Below are 15,757 nucleotides of genomic sequence, written 5' to 3'. Positions count from 1 at the left end.
GCTGGAAAATTGGCTCATGTCACAACTGGAGACCGACAGCGCCGACTTCATCTTTCAACGGGATGGTGCTCCACCGCACTTCCATCATGATGTTCGGCATTTCTTAAACAGGAGATTGGAAAACCGATGGATGGGTCGTGGTGGATATCATGATCAGCAATTCATGTCATGGCCTCCACGCTCTCTCGACTTAACCTCATACAATTTCTTTCTGTGGGGTTATGTGAAAGATTCAGTGTTTAAACCTCCTCTACCAAGAAACGTGCCGAACTGCGAGCTCGCATCAACGATGCTTTCGAACTCATTGATGGGGACATGCTGCGCCGAGTGTGGGAGGAACTTGATTATCGGCTTGATGTCTGCCGAATCACTAAAGGGGCACATATCGAACATTTGTGAATGCCTAAAAAAACTTTTTGAGTTTTTGTATGTGTGTGCAAAGCATTGTGAAACTATCTCAAATAATAAAGTTATTGTAGAGCTGTGAAATCGCTTCAATCATTTGTAATAACCCTGTAGATTGTGTTCAGAGTCCACATCTGCCCCTGGAAATGTCTTACAATTTAAAACCTGGTTCCTAAATCTCTGTCTTACCATTATATAAGCTATCTGATACCTTTTAGTATCTCCAGGGTTCTTCCATGTATACAACCTTCTTTTATGATTCTTAAACCAAGTATCAGCTATGATTAAGATATGCTCTGAGCAAAGTTCTACCAGATGGCTTCCTCTTTCATTTCTTAGCCCCAATCCATATTCATCTACTATGTTTCCTTCTCTCCCTTTTCCTACTGATGAATTCCAGTCACCCATGACTATTAAATTTTCGTCTCCCTTCACTACCTGAATAATTTCTTTTATCTCATCATACATTTCCTCAATTTCTTCGTCATCTGCGGAGCTAGTTGGCATATAAACTAGTAGTACTGTAGTAGGTGTGGGCTTCGTGTCTATCTTAGCCACAATAATGCGTTCACTATGCTGTTTGTAGTAGCTTACCCGTACACCTATTTTTCTATTTATTATTAAACCCACCTCTGCATTACCCCTATTTGATTTTGTATTTATAACCCTGTATTCACCTGACCAAAAGTCTTGTTCCTCCTGCCACCGAACTTCACTAATTCCCACTATATCTAACTTTAACCTATCCATTTCCCTTTTTAAATTTTCTAACCTACCTGCCCGATTAAGGGATCTGAATTCCACGCCCCGATCCGTAGAACGCCAGTTTTCTTTCTCCTGGTAACAACGTCCTCCTGAGTAGTCCCCGCCCGGAGATCCGAATGGGGGACTATTTTACCTCCGGAATATTTTACCCAAGAGGACGCCATCATCATTTAATCATACATGCCCTTGGGAAAAATTACGGCTGTAGTTTCCCCTTGCTTTCAGCCGTTCGCAGTACCAGAACAGCAAGGCCATTTTGGATAATGTTACAAGGCCAGATAAGTCAATCATCCTGACTATTGCCCCTGCAACTACTGAAAAGGCTGCTGCCCCTCTTCAGGAAACACACGTTTGTCTGGCCTCTCAACAGATACCCCTCCGTTGTGTTGCACCTACGGTACGGCCATCTGTATCGTTGAGGCACGCAAGCCTCCCCACCAACGGGAAGGTCCATGTTTCATGGGGGGGGGGGGGGGGGGGACAGATACTCTGGCACGAATTACATTGTGATTTGTGGAGTGACGGCATAGGAGGAAAACTTAATATACAGGGTGTCCCAAAAAGAATGACCCAATTTTAAATAGAATTATTTATTAGGAAGAAATTGCATACTACATTACTCAGAAAAGACAAATTTATAAAAATCCATCATAAATGTTCAATACGTCCTCTATTGGGTGCACGGACGACATCTAGCCGATAGCCGAATTCATCCCAAACTGAGGGTAACGTGTCTTCTGTCACTGAAGGTACAGCAGCAGATATTCAGGTTTTTAGTTCATCAATGTCACGAGATAAGGGAGGAACGTAAACACGTTGTTTAACATATCCACACAGGAAGAAATCACATGGTGTTAAGTCAGGGGGCCTAGGAGGCCAAGAGTGTAAAGCCCGGTCTCGCGGTCCTGTACGCCCTATCCAACGTTGAGGCACATTAGGCATTGAGGAAACTGTACACGTTGTTGTGCCAGTGCGGTGGTTCTCCATCTTGCTGATAAATGAAATTATCAGTCAAGTTGAGGGAATAACCAGTTCCGTAGCATTTGCAAGATGTGATTGTCCTGTTACAGTTTCTTCCTCAAAAAAGTAGGGTCCATAAACCTTGCTTTGCGAAACAGTACAAAAAACATTCACATTTGGTGAATCACGTTCGTGTTCAATTGTTTCTGAGGATTTTCGAGCCCCCATATACGCTCATTATGACGGTGAACCTTACCGCTAATATGGAAAGTTGACTCATCGCTGAATATCAACCGTGAAATAAAAGTGTCATCTTCCATGTCCACCCTCCAGGTCAGCGCTCGTAGCGACATCCAGAGGATTTTTTTCTGAAACTCTAGACCATGCCGATTACATCTTGCACTGTTTCAGTTACCTAGTGACATTTGTCTCAATATTATTACAAGTTAAAATCGGGCCATTCTTTTTGGGACACCCTGTATTGTAACGTCGAACATATCTGGCACGAATTGCGTGGTGATTTACTGAGTGTGTAAGTAGAAAGAGACGCTCTGCTTTCCGTATCCATATGGATTAGATTTCTGATGACCGCGTTGTAATATAATGTGCTTTTAGGTAATGCCATTGAAATGTGCGTCGCTTTTCAGCGGCTATAGCGAGTGTCCGGGTCAATGTATTGTAAGAGAATGAACGCTCTAAGAGCGAGGCACACCCCTGCTTCCGCCGGACTGACCGCTCCGCTGACGTACGCGAGGCGAATGTCAGTTTTGTGCCGGCGGAAACAGCCGATCGCAGCTTCGGCTATCTTCGGGGCGGCAGGGCGCGGCGAGCGGCCAGGCTGAACATTTTAAGTCGGCTGTTTTGGCGCGAATAGCGGCACTCCGTGTGAGGCACGTGGAGGCGGAAACAGTCCAGAGCGCGGCTGCGTGTGTGTGTGTGCTGGAGAGCTCCTGTTACAGCCCCGCTGCGGTCCCCAGCCGCATCAATTTGCACCGAGGTAAGTACCTTTAGGCACACGTCCGCACGGATTTCGCCTGAGACACTTCCCACTCCCGCTGTTCCTTTGACATGTATTCGAGCCACTGTGTCTTCTTTTTACATGGTGTGCGCTTGCGATAGGAAAGATGAGTTAACTATTTAACGCAGCGCAAGACATCGTACATACAATAGTTTTGTTTTGTTATTGCATGTTGTATTTTGCACAGAACGGAGCAGTCTATGAAGCTCTCTAGTTAGCAATTTCATCTACTTTATTTTATCGTCTATGTTTTGACATTACGAAGAGTCATAATTGTTGCGCATGGTTATTCAATATGTGCAACTGTAGTATATATAATGGTCGACGTCTACTTGTACACAGTTTTGTGCACTGAAAATCAGAACCTGCTATTGTTATCTAGACTTTTTGCAGCATAATCTGCTTATTTAGGCCCAGTCCGGATACAGTGTCGTACCAAGCCTAAAATGTGAATGATATTCCGTCAGTACATAAAATAAGTCGCTATAGGAGGTGATCATCTTACAGGTTGGATCAGGAAAGACAACAGCTTTACTATTACTTTCGCGTCTGTATTTGTTAAGTGTCGCCGGTAGTATTATAATGAAAATATTTCAAGGAAAGAAAGGAAATTAATAGTTGAATGACTCAGCTCTGTTGTAGAGGGATGCGGAAAGGAATTCACCATTGTCACGTTGAAGGATTCATTCTGATGTTCGCCAAAAGTGACTAAGGTGGACTACGGAAAAAACCCATTCTGGATGCCCGAACGGGCATTTGAACACCGTACTTGCCGAATACGATTCCATTGTCTTCATCGCTGCTGAAATATGTCAAGAAAGTTGCAGACAAGCGTTAGTGAAAAATATAATACCCATTTGGCCAGTATATGGGTTTAAATTATTCATTTGAAACGTTGCCGTCCGCTAATTCGCATGTGACGAGGATTCGAAACTACTTGCAAAAAATTTGCAGTATCTGGTCACCTTTGGTTAATTTCTGCCGTTACTCATATTGTTCAGTTGATCTACTTGTCGCGTTTGGAATACATCGTGGGAAAACTCCGGGAAAACTTCTCGCAATTATCGTTGGAGACAGCGCGTGACGCTACCGGAAACGCCGTTTTCGGCGTGACTGTTATGCAACCGGTGGGCCACACCGGCGTTACGTACAGCATATCAATTAGATCGCGCGTTCATATTTCAATAGATTTTGAAGAAAATTCTGAACGTCTCCTTACTTTCACGTTATAATTCAATACAGGATAATGTCTGATGGCAGTATTGCTTCCTTCTGGCGGGCAACACATGGGCATCGTTCAGTAAACGAATACTGTTAACATTCTCCTCGCATTTTTCTGCGCTCTTCCCGCTAACTTCGCGAAATAATATCAGCCTCTGAAAGACAACGATTTCGTTTTACATTACGAGATTCGGTATCAAAATAAATAAACAAACTTTTCAAACCTTTTGAACAATATTCCCCTTTTTCGTTGTTACGTGAACTCTTTTTCAGTTGGATTACTATACACAGTGATTGATCGTATTGGACCCGCGCACACATCAGTTAAGATTAGTATTCACCTTTTGGATTTGCAGCTCTTGAATTTTTTTTCCGTGTTTGCAGGTTAAATTATTGGAGATAGGTTCCTCCTTTTATGTAAAACACTGTTTTTTCTTGTTACCAAAAAATGTCTCGGCACCTCTGTGCTATCATCAGTGCGTGTTGTTTATTGAACAACTTGATTTTAGACAACAACATCGTGTACACCGTGTTTTGTGAAGTGAAAAAACGTTTGTAAAACCGAAATTACACTAAGCACACTTCATATGTGTTTGTGCAGTTACCTGAGAACTCTAAAGAAGGATCATTCACAACAAAACATGACAAGCTGTCATTACAGGGCCCATACAAGTGGTCCTGCAAAACCACATAATGAAAACTCAAGTTGTTCAAACTGTTCCAATTATTAGGGCTTTCTTCCGTTCCATATCTGTATGGAACTCGAGAAAAATGTTTGTTTGAAAGCATCAGTGCGGATGGTAAGTAGCTTAATCTCGCCTTCACGCTCTCTATGGCCACAACACGCAGGGGGTTGTTTATCATTTAAAGTTGGTTAGAGAGTCTCCCAGTTCATTTCTTCAGCATCTCTGTGACACACTCCCACGCATCAAACAAGCCTGTGACCATTCGCCGGCCGGTGTGGCCGAGAGGTTCTAGGCGCTTCAGTCTGAAACCGCACGACCGCTACGGTCGCAGGTTCGAATCCTGCCTCGGGCATGGATGTATGTGATGTCCTTAGGTTAGTTAGGTGTAAGTAGTTCTAAGCTCTAGGGTTCTGATGACCTCAGATGTTAAGTCCCATAGTACTCAGAGCCATTTGAACCACTTGTGACCATTCATGCTGCCGTTCTTTGTATGTGTTCAACACCCTTGTCAGTGTTATTTACTACGGGATCCGCACACTTGCAATATTCTAGGATAGCGTAGGTTAATTCTTACAAAGAAGAAAACAGCAACCAGCCACTATTAACACTGCTATTTATTTACGTAAATAGCGCCGTTACCAGTTTCGAACTGGCAAGTTCATCATCAGACGGTTATTCACATGATTTTCAAGATACACTTTACATTATCGTCCGTTTTCGATTTTTATTCTTCCACTGTGGCTTAGTGTTTTTGGTGTGTTGTTACCATCGAAAATTGAGCGCGATTTTGTTGCGAAGTTGCAGGATTGTATTTTTCGAATATTCCAAAATATATCCAGCACTTATGTAATTTGTACATCACCATATTGTGCAAAGCCACACACACGCACACACACACACACACACACACACACACACACACACACACACACAACAAAAAGAATTTGCACATGTCAGTTTTAGACAAAATAGCATTCTTGGATGGGTTGCACGAGTATTTTGTATACAATCTCCTTTGTAGACTGATTGCATTTCCCTACTATTCTACCACTAAACCGAAGTCTGCAACCCGCTTTACCCTCGATTGAGCACGCACAACCGTTCTATTTCACGTTCCTGCAAACTTTGATTTCATGGGAATAACTGTGCACATGACTGTGACGTAATCCAGGACAGAAAGGAGGTCAGTTTCGATCTTAATATCATCTGAATTTTATTGCTGATCCAGTTTTCTGCTAATAACACAGCTATCATCAGTGCGTTATAGGTAGACACATAGACCACATAGACTCAGCATACTTATATCACAATATAACTTAGGCATGTACAAGCATCAGTCAAACTCAGTTTGAGGGCAACTATGTATTTTCATCTTCAATTTTCTGAGTTTCGTAACTTGAAAGAGTGTCCCCAGTCTATATTGCGGCAACCGGTTTACGTAACACGAATGCTTTTGGATTTTTCAAATTTCCCTCTTTATTGCTTGATTTTATCCATAACACACGATGTCCGTGACAAAGTTTTATCTGTGTAAACATAGATTCAAAAGAACAAACTAATGCAGCATTTACTTTGCTGTGCAAAGCACGAAGCATTTGAAGCCGTTATTCCGAGTCTGAAGTGCTGTGGGATTTGCATCTGAATGAACGTGACTTCTAAACGCGTTATACTGTCGTATGCTCTTCATACGCTGACTACAATCGGAGAGCACTCGGGAGGAACCCAACACTACACAAATTTTAGTTACGCTAAAACAAACGTTGATTCCACAGCACTTGACAATCGAAATACATTTCTAAAACGTACTGAAAACCGTAAAAATAAAAAGGTGTCGTAATAGGTGTGCTAATTTTATTTTTTCACATGATGAGCCAAAACGTAGCGGCCCACTGCGTAATAGGTGCTGGTCCACTTTTTGGATGGCGCGAGGTGGTGCAGTGGTTAGCACACTGGACTCGCATTTGGGAGAACGACTGTTCAAACCCGCGTCCCGCCATCCTGATTTAGGTTTCCTTTGAATTCTCTAAATCGCTTCCGGTAAATGCTGAGACGGTTCCTTTGAAAGGGCACGGCCGATTTCCTTCGCTATCCTTCCCTAATCCGATGTATCGATGACCTCGCTATTTGGTCTCCTTTCCCAAATCAACCAATACACTTTTGAAACACAGCACAGCAGCGATTATGCATGGCACGGGTTCAGAGGGTCTTTGGTAGATTATCGGATGTGTGGCACGAGATGTGTACGCACAGGTCGCGCAATCCCCGTAAATTACGGGCCCGTGGTTTCAGGACGCGGGGTTGGTACCCATTAGCGTCCCATATATGTGCCATCGGGTTCAGATCAGACAAATTTGGTGGGCAAACATACACGTGATTTCCTGTATACTCCTCAAATAACTGTAACACGATTCTGACCTTGTGACATGGGCAGTTACCCGTCTGAAAAATGTCATCGCCGTCGAAGAACACACCGAACACATAGCGAACCGCGTTCTCAGCACTAGTACTCAAGTGGTGCACAGGTTTCACGGTGCATCTACCACAGGTCTCGTTAAACCCCGGTGAATGTCGCCATAACATAATACAGCGACATACGGGGTCCCGAGTTCGATTCCCGGCGGGATCAGGGATTTTCACCTGGCTCGAGATGACTGGGTGTTTGTGTTGTCCTCATCATTTCATCATCATCATGAAAGTGGCGAGATTGGGCCGAGCAAAGGTTCGAAATTTGTACAGGCGCTGATAACCGCGCAGTTGAGCGCCCCACAAACCAAACCTCATCATCACCATCATCATCAATACAGCGACATATTTCGTAATCAACCAAAGACCCGCTGAACCAAAGAACCGGCGAGACTTGTCGCAACCAGCACATAATACTGTTCCAGCCGGCCTGCGTCCATACTACGGTGCGTATTTCACGCAGCTGATTCGCCTGGATGACGGCGTATCCGGACGCGACAGCCGACCTGTTGTGAAGAGATACTCGTCCGATCGGATGAAACGTTTCCAATGATCCATGGTCCAATCTCGAAGACCCTGTGCCCACTGCGGTCGTAACTGGCTATGTCGTTAGGTCAGTGTAGGGGGTTGGGTTGGGTTGTTTGGGGAACGAGACCAGACAGCGAGGTCATCGGTCTCATCGGATTAGGGAAGGACGGGGAAGGAAGTTGGCCGTGCCCTTTCAAAGGAACCATCCCGGCATTTGCCTGGAGCGATTCAGGGAAATCACGGAAAACCTAAATCAGGATGGCCGGACGCGGGATTGAACCGTCGTCCTCCCGAATAGGTCAGTGTAGGAACATGTAGGAGTCCTCACGTGCAATACTGTTCCCTCGAGGATGAGCTTCGAGACGCTTACGCCTGCACCAGCATGGCACTCTGATGTCAACTCTGCCATAGGTCGCCGCCTGTCCTGCTTCACATAGCGGATTAGCCTCTGACGTCTGCATTCTATGATGAGGTGTGGGAGTCCAACACCTTGTCGCCTACACGTGCTTTAACCGTCCTTCAACCACTTTGCGTAGACGCTAACGGCAGCAGCACGAGAACAGGCGACCAGCTTCGCCCTTTCCGAATAGCCGTTCTCACGCGCCGGCCATAACAATCTACTCTTTCCGCGAAGTTTCGCGTTAGCAACCGGATTACGTCGACTTCTTGCCCTGATATTCCTGCTGACAACCATTCAGTCATGTTACCTGTAGATGGCTGAATGGTTATCAACGGAAATATCGTGGCAAGAAGTCGACGTAATCCGGCTGCGTTCCCAAAGCTTCATGGTATTTATGACGGAAAAATTCAAAGAATCACTATCTGATCTTTGTCAAAGTCGCTTGTATCAATGAATTTCTCATATCGGCCTGTATCGTCGATAGAACAGTGCGTCATTCGTCCGTGCTGCAGTCTCCTAATCAACGGCCCCTCCTCCCTCTCCCGCCGCCCCACTCCCAGGACAGAAGTAGTGTGCCCAATCTGCGTACGTACGGGATACGTTCTGTGTACAAATGCGAGAAAGTGTTCCAAATGTTTGCGTTGCACGTAACTGAGTCTGAACATGAGAACTATCCCGGTATTCACATATTGGGATGTGGGAACCCGCCTCAAAACCACATCCAAATTCGTCTGAGCTCCACTTACATACACTAATGGCCATTAAAATTTCTACACCAAGAAGAAATGCAGATTATAAATGGGTATTCATTGGACAAATATATTATACTAGAACTGACATGTGATTACATTTTCACGCAGTTTGGGTGCATAGATCCTGAGAAATCAGTACCCAGAACTGCCGATGCAGCTTCAACACGATACTACAGTTCATCAAGAGTAGTGACTGGCGTATTGTGACGAGCCAGTTGCTCGGCCACCATTAACCAGACGTTTTCAATTGCTGAGAGATCTGGAGAATGTTCTGGCCAGGGCAGCAGTCGAACAGTTTCTGTATCCAGAAAGGACCGTACAGGACCTGCAACATGCGGTCGTGCATTGTCCTGATGAAATGTAGGGTTTCGCAGGGATCGAATGAACGGTAGAGCCACGGGTCGTAACACATCTGAAATGTAACGTCCACTGTTCAGAGTGCCGTCAATGCGAACAAGAGGTGACCGAGACGTGCAACCAGTGGCACCCCATACCATCACGCCGGGTGATACGCCAGTATGGCGATGACGAATACACGCTTCCAATGTGCGTTCACCGCGATGTCGCCAAACACGAATGCGTCGATCATGGTGCTGTAAACAGAACCTGGATTCATCCGAAAAAATGATGTTTTGCCATTCGTGCACCCAGGTTCGTCGTTGAGTACACCATCGCAGGCGCTCCTGTCGGTGATGCAGCGTCAAGGGTAACCGCACCTATGGTCTCCGAGCTGATAGTCCATGCTGCTGCAAACGTCGTCGAACTGTTCGTGCAGATGGTTGTTGTCTTGCAAACGTCCCCATCTGTTGACTCAGGGATCGAGACGTGGCTGCACGACCCGTTACAGGCATGCGGATAAGATGCCTGTCATCTCGACTGCTAGTGATAAGAGGCCGTTGGGATCCAGCACGGCGTTCCGTATTACCCTCCTGAACCCACCGATTCCATATTCTCCTGACAGTCATTGGATCTCGACCAACGCGAGCAGCAATGTCGCGAAACGATAAACCGCAATCGCGATAGGCTACAATCCGGCCTTTATCAAAGTCGGAAACGTGATGGTACGCATTTCTCCTCCTTACACGAGGGATCACAACAACGTTTCACCAGGCAACGCTGGTCAAGTGCTGTTTGTGTATGAGAAATCGGTTGGAAACTTTCCTCATGTCAGCACGTTGTAAGTGTCGCCACCGGCGCCAACCTTGTGTGAATGCTCTAAAAAGATAATAATTTGCATATCACAGCATCTTCTTCCTGTAGGTTAAATTTCGCGTCTGTAGCACGTCATCTTCATGGTGTAGCAATGGCCAGTAGTGTACTTTTCTTACCATGCCATGTGGCCGCAGCGCTATCGCGCGATGTTGTCTCGCGGCGGCCAGTGGTCATAACGGTTTGGTTCATCTACAGTACGTACATTCTCTCTGCACACTATAGAAATTAGCTGAAGAGGTCTAGCGTTAGTCTCTTATGCAGTGATGACAAACATGGTGATAAGCACTTCCAGGGGCGAAGCACTGGCGCAGAATCTGCCCAGTGGTTCACAGCTCTGGTTTGGAGTCTAGCGTCAAATGCACATAACAGGACAACTAGTAGCACTTGAAGAATGCGATTGGATCATTCGTGTAAATATTGCGCACAAAGCGGAAACGATAACTCGGCTGTATACTCGTAGCACACTCGTAACTTTTGATCATATGTTTGTTGTATGAAGGCGTTATTTGGTAACATAAGAAATTCCGTGAGGTCATTTTGAGATCCCATCGCAAAGGATGCAATGTCGATGTACTCCAGTAGTCCACGGGTCTGCAGTTTCTGATGTTTTAAACTGGCTAACTCGTTACTTTCTGCCTGTGCGGCTGTAAGACATGGTCAACTCCAGGGAATTTGCCGCCCCGTGCGAAAATTTCAAGCAATGTCTCCCCTCCCCCTCCCCGCATCTTCAGGCACAGTCAACCTTTTTCGCAATTTCCTCATCTGTGACGTTTTACTTTCATACATACTCCACTTACTCCTACGTCTTTTTGAAGTAAATATGTCATTAAGGCCAGAACCAAATGTGGGGCACCAGTCAGTGAAAAGTGAAACGTTTGCAGTGTGGTACATTTTGAGTTTTAACGCCAAAATTTAATTATGTCAACCAAAATTAAGTTATGTGACTCGCAGAGTATATAAGTAAAATCTGTTCACTTTTCGTCGCTCCCTGACCAGAGGGGAGAGTGTGGCGCGAGACTTGTCGCAACCAGCACAGCTGTATCGGCGGTATCGGTGGCGCTTCTGCTGTACCAAGTGGAAAGTAAGCGTTACATAGAAACGCTTTGTTTGTTGAAAAAAAAAAGTGTATAAATCGCCAGGGCCTGTTCAGTGTGCCCGCAGTACATGTGCTGGGATATTGAGATGGCCTTCTTCCCGACATGCCTCGACCTCGATTTATGTCTCAGATCATGCAGCTTTGAAAGCACCTTTATTTATTGTAGCATAAAGTAATCTAAATCACAGTTAAAGTTGTTAGAATGCATACAGCGTGAAATACGATAAAACTGGAAAGCTTACATTTCGTGCAATGCAGCTTAGTTGTTTCAGCTGCAAATTACGATTTGATAGTTTTTAATCCCATATGATCTTAATGTTAACATCTACCGATTATGATTTCAACAGCGACAAAGAAAAGGGAATGAGGGAAAACTTAAAAGAAGTTATATAAAAATCAGAAAAAATTTATTTACAGGAGTGTTGCAAGAAATAGAGCAATGTAAATGGTACTTTCTGGCAGATTAAAACTGTGTGCCGGACCGAGACTCGAACTCGGGACCTCATCCCGAGTTCGAGTCTCGGTCCGGCACACAGTTTTAATCAGCCAGGAAGTTTCATATCAGCGCACACTCCGCTGCAGAGTGAATCTCATTCTGGAATGTAAATGGTGTTTGGGGATAGTTGCTATCGATGGGCCACCCGAAGCAGATGTGCAATAGAATCCTCGGATATTGTAATAAATGTTATTGTTTCCTGTGTAGCTTGAACATTATCTTCTGCATTTCACTACAGTAGACACAGAAATTGTAAACGCTCACTATTAATGAAATAGTTTTAAAATAAAAGCATGTGCCATCGGCCCAATCAAGGAGACCGGCTTGCATTCAGGCAGTTATTAACATACCAGCATTTCACGTTTGCCGTGGATGTTTCTCGCTTACATTAACCTGTGAGCTTGCAGCGTTATCTAGACAAATGCAATCCGAAAACTTTATCACTCTGCATTAATTATTTTTTTGGTGTTGCGATTTTTTTCCATCAGTGTATTTATTAAAAAGTATTTTTCTCAGAAATGCTGCTGTAGGTGTTCAAGGTTGCTGTATAGGAACTGTTATGCCATCGTATGCTGACATTAATCTTTATTTTTTGTTTATACAGGTTTTCACTTCTGTAGAGTGTTTGAAGCTCGCTTAGGTTCAGTTCAATGTTGTATAGGGGCGGAGTAGAAACTGAGTTGGCAAAATTGCCGTTAACAAGCTTTGTCGTTTAGAAAGACGCACCCAGGCCGCACCGTAGACAATTTCCAGTGAAGACACTACTGTTGTTGTTGTGGTCTTCAGTCCTGAGACTGGTTTGATGCAGCTCTCCATGCTACTCTATCTTGTGCAAGCTTCTTCATCTCCCAGTACCTCCTGCAACCTACATCCTTCTGAATCTGCTTAGTGTATTCATCTCTTGGTCTCCCTTTACGATTTTTACCCTCCACGCTGCCCTCCAATGCTAAATTTGTGATCCCTTGATACCTCCGAACATGTTCTACCAACCGAGGCCTTCTTCTAGTCAAGTTGTGCCACAAATTTCTCTTCTCTCCAATTCTGTTCAATACCTCCTCATTAGTTATGTAATCTACCCATCTAATCTTCAGCATTCTTCTGTAGCACCACATTTCGAAAGCTTCTATTCTCTTCTTATCCAAACTATTTATCGTCCATGTTTCACTTCCATACATGGCTGCACTCTGTACAAATACTTCCAGAAACGACTTCCTGACACTTAAATCTATACTCGATGTTAACAAATTCCTCTTTTTCAGAAACACTTTCCTTGCCATTGCCAGTCTACATTTTATATCCTCTCTACTTCGACCATCATCAGTTCTTTTGCTCCCCAAATAGCAAAACTCCTTTACTACTTTAAGTGTGTCATTTCCTAATCTAATTCCCTCAGTATCACCCGACTTAATTCGAATACATTCCAGTTGCTTTTGTTGATGTTCATCTTATACCCTCCTTTCAAGACACTGTCCATTCCGTTCAACTGCTCTTCCAAGTCCTTTGCTGTCTCTGACAGAATTACAATCTCACCGGCGAACCTCAAAGTTTTTATTTCTTCTCCATGGATTTTAATACCTATTCCGAATTTTTCTTTTATTTCCTTTACTGCTTGCTCAATGTACAGGTTGAATAGCATTGGGGAGAGGCTACAACGCTGTCTCACTCCCTTCCCAACCACTGCTTCCCTTTCATGCCCCTCGGCTCTTATAACTGCCATCTGATTTCTGTACAAATTGTAAATAGCCTTTCGCTCCCTGTATTTTAACCCTGCCACCTTCAGAATTTGAAAGAGATTATTCCAGTCAACATTGTCAAAAGCTTTCTCTAAGTCTACAAATGTTAGAAACGTAGGTTTGCCTTTCCTTAATCTAGCTTCTAAGATAAGTCGTAGGGTCAGTATTGCCTCACGTGTTCCAATAGTCAGCAGCTCGTGGTCGTGTGGTAGCGTTCTCGCTTCCCGCGTCCGGGTTCCCGGGTTCGATTCCCGGCGGGGTCAGGGATTTTCTCTGCCTCGTGATGACTGGGTGTTCTGTGATGTCCTTAGGTTAGTTAGGTTTAAATAGGTTTAAGCTCTAGGGGACTGATGACCATAGATGTTAAGTCCCATAGTGCTCAGAGCCATTTGAACCACTTTTTTGTTCCAACATTTCTACGGAATCCAAACTGATCTTCCCCGAGGTCGGCTTCTACCAGTTTTTCCATTCGTCTGTAAAGAATTCGCGTTAGTATTTTGCAGCTGTGACCTATTAAACAGATAGTTCCAACTTATTCTCACCCTGCTTCATTTATGTAAGTCTTTTATTGTCTCATTTCACTCATCCTTTTGGACATTATTGAAACTTAGCAGGACGGTGGCACGGTTTGGCCTCCACGCCCTCCCCTTCCCACCCCCTACCTACCCCGTTTCGCTACAGTAGGCGCTAGCAAAGTCAGCGCAGCTGGGAGGCTCGTGGTGTGGTTAACAATGGAGGCGGCCGTCAGCAGCAGACACAGGTGCGACCGGCGCAGCCGAGTCAGCGCCGGCCAGGCAGCGAGCGGTCCCACGGCAGCCTCGCAGCTGAAATTCCACGCTTCCGCCGAGCTGGCGCCGCCGTAAGCTCGCGGCAGGTGCCTTCCCTGGCAGTGGCGATCGCACGCACCTGCATCTCCCAACCAGCCCGTCTGTACTGCCGCAGCCGCTGCTGCTGCCTGCCCACCCTAACCAGTGTTGCTTTTTTGTTCCGCAGAGGATTTAAGGTTACTGTTCCAAAAGACTAAAACTTTTTTCTGTCTACGACTAGGACTGTAAAACTACCGTATGCATCCGTACACTACCATTAGCAAGCGTCGAATAGGGTAGTTTTCCTAGTAGCTTTGGACTGTTAAGGTCGTACCCGCGGTACCTGTACGTTAGGCCGGCAGGTGTGGCCGTGCCGTTCTAGGCGCTTCAGTCTGGAACCGCGTGACCGCTGCGGTCGCAGGTTCGAATCCTGCCTCGGACATGCATGTGTGTGATGTCATTTGGTTAGTTAGGTTTAAGTAGTTTTAAGTACTAGGGGACTGATGACCACATATGTTAAGTCCCATAGTGCTCAGAGCCATTTGGACAATTTTGTACGTTAGGTGTACTGCATACCTATCGGGTGTTACCTCATAACTATCGCTTTCTTTCCGTATGCTATCAATGTCTCACTAGATTACCTTAAAAACCGGAAGCAGTGGACAGCCTAGAAACTGAGTGGGATATATAAAATGCTGGGAAACCTGTATGACATTTTTCTATATAGTAATCTTGTCTGTTACTTAACAATAAAAAAAAAGTTCAAATGTGTATGAAATCTTACGGGACTCAACTGCTAAGGTGATCAGTCCCTAAGCTTACACACTACTTAACCTAAATTATCCTAAGGACGAACACACTCACTCATGCCCGAGGGGGGACTCGAACCTCCGCCGGGACCAGCCGCATAGTCCATGAATGCAGCGCCTTAGACCACTCGGCACTTCTGCATCTACATCTACATACATACTCCGCAATCCACCACACGGCGCGTGGTGGAGGGTACCTTGTACCACAACTAGCATCTTCTCTCCCTGTTCCACTCCCAAACAGAACGTGGGGAAAATGACTACCTATATGCCTTTGTACGAGCCCTAATCTCTCTTATCTTTGTGGTCTTTCCGCGAAATATAAGTTGGCGGCAGTAAAATCGTACTGCAGTCAGCCTCAAATGCTGGTTCTCTAAATTCCCTCAGTAACGATTCACAAAAAAGAA

The 15,757-nt window shown here is 44.9% G+C and overlaps 1 protein-coding gene across 1 annotated transcript in view; it reads left to right on the top strand.

Annotated features, from left to right (window-relative positions):
* Positions 1–2,991: 2,991 nt before the first annotated feature.
* Positions 2,992–15,757, top strand: part of LOC126174014 (peroxisomal acyl-coenzyme A oxidase 3) — a 192,559-nt gene continuing 179,793 nt past the window's right edge. The window contains exon 1 of the mRNA XM_049921002.1: positions 2,992–3,127. The gene's annotated coding sequence lies outside the window, so the exon portion shown is untranslated. The remainder of the gene's footprint in view (positions 3,128–15,757) is intronic.

Source organism: Schistocerca cancellata, chromosome 1 (assembly GCF_023864275.1).
Source record: "Schistocerca cancellata isolate TAMUIC-IGC-003103 chromosome 1, iqSchCanc2.1, whole genome shotgun sequence".
In the NCBI taxonomy this organism is placed as follows: Eukaryota; Metazoa; Arthropoda; class Insecta; order Orthoptera; family Acrididae; genus Schistocerca; species Schistocerca cancellata.
This window is presented reverse-complemented; position numbering and strand designations above follow the sequence as displayed.